This window comes from Amblyomma maculatum, chromosome 11 (genome assembly GCF_055883805.1).
Source record: "Amblyomma maculatum isolate TAMU_Amacu chromosome 11, ASM5588380v1, whole genome shotgun sequence".
Lineage (NCBI taxonomy): Eukaryota > Metazoa > Arthropoda > Arachnida > Ixodida > Ixodidae > Amblyomma > Amblyomma maculatum.
Window position 1 is genome coordinate 66,998,648 of NC_139354.1, and position 2,097 is coordinate 67,000,744.

Here is a 2,097-nt window from a genome sequence, read left to right on the forward strand (position 1 = left end):
AAATCGACCGCCGAAAGGGAGGCTGAGTTTGGGATTAAACGTACGACGCGACGAATACATTTTGAAGCCTTCAGCATTGCTATGCATAAGCTCTAATTTTATTCATGATGAACACGGAGAAAAATGATTTCACTTCACTTTTCGGACCATATTTCAGACCAATCGGCCAATTTTTTCTGGATCTGAAAAAGGAGGGAGGAGGAGGGGGGGGGTGGTTAGGGGTAAGGTTTTCTGAGAACGAAGGTCCAGGCTCATTTGAACCTTTTTGAACCATGGATAATCCGCCCCTGTGCAGCAGCATAAGACACCTGATATGAAATCTTTTCTGCAATAATTATCCGCAAACATATTATATGAACATTCTCGTACCATTTGATATGAGTTCTTGTATAAGATTCGTTGCATCCAACCGAGCCGAATTCTATGGAATAACGGCTTTTCGAAGTCCGTCATATACCTACTCTCCTCAACGCACAGGCCTCAGATATGGCGTGAAATAAAAGGACAGTTCAACACAACCCAATATTTAATGCCTGATGTTACAGGATGAGAGATATTGAAAATTATCTTTTTATCACCACGCAACCCAACGTAACCTTTTGCACAGACAACACGATATCACGCTTGTACTCTAAGTAGATTCTGGCTTATGACTAGAGGCTTGCTAATATATCAAATCTTTATGGTACTCACACAGTGAAAAGTGCACGAATGCCTAATTACTTGAAGCCATTTCTGACCGTTGGGTTAAAATATGATAGCATTCAGAACTAGTTTTTTCTTGGTCTTTGCTCTCTGCACTGCATAGTTTTGCAGAATACGATGATAAAGAAGAAATTTTATACTCCAGTTTGCAGCTCAAAAGCCTTGGCAGTTCCAGTGTCAAAAAGAAGGGCAAAGCGCGCGCCGGTACTGAGTCAGGCCGAGAATATGGACGCATGCGCAAGTGATCAATTCAGTGGAATTGTAGTGAGGTGGCCACCGCGAGGGAGTCATATCAGGGTGACGGCTGTCTCAGATCAGAAAGAACTATGGTGGCACAGATTTTCATAGGACAATCGCGCTCGGTAGACGTAGTTGCCTGACCACGAAAGAGGTGCTATTGCTCGAAAGAGACGACGCTGGATTAAGGAGTAACCCTTAGAAGAAAAAAAAACAAGGAACACAGACTGCTCCAAAGGAGCAGACCACAACATTCCATAACTCGTCCAAAGTAGGCATCCGGCATATGGATGGACGAGCGCACGGCGCTCAATATGACGTGCATCGCTGAGAAAGTAGCCTGTCGTCGTATATAGGGCTGGGCACATAGCGTGGATCGACCACTCAAAGTGAGCCTTAGGTGCGCCATAGCGTACTTCAGAACACAAAAGTAACGCAACGTAACGTAACAATGCAACGCATTGGTGCATCGTTATATAGAACAACACAAAGCTGCGCACGAGGTCCCTGGAAGCAAAGCCAGAAAAACAAAGACAACACTACAAACCAGTGCATCCATTTTCAGACAAAGCGATAATGGCATCTGGTACTGCAACCGGCTCGAGTGGCATAGAAAAGTGACAATATTACAAGAGAGAGTCGGAGAAGAAGGGTCAGCGCTTGAACGAGCAAGCGGATCAAAATGAGCTCAAAAACCCCTGTGGTTTACATAAGCCCACGTCGACAACTTGAAGCCCGCTTGTGACAGATAAATATTGAAAATGCAAAAAAAAAAATATATATATTCAGTATTTCATTCTACCGATATACCTGAAATCGCCCCTTTTCAACAGAAATACGGTGAGGCAACGCCACGATTAACGTTCACGTGACAGCATTGAATTGCCAAGAATGTCGATACACACATTTTTTCAATAATGTGGAATGTGGCGAAAAGTGTACATGTGCCTACATCATGCTAAATGTTAGGAAAAGCTTTGTAGAAGCTAGCAGCTCGATCTTTCTCAAAGTAAACCCTGTCACAGAATCTTAAGCTATTTAGATATTCGGAACACTCGAAACTGAGAGTGAAATTGTTGTTGCAACTGTAGGAAGGAAGAAAAAGAAAAACGCATGGGCCTGCCAACTGGCTATATAGCTGAGCCACCACCGCTG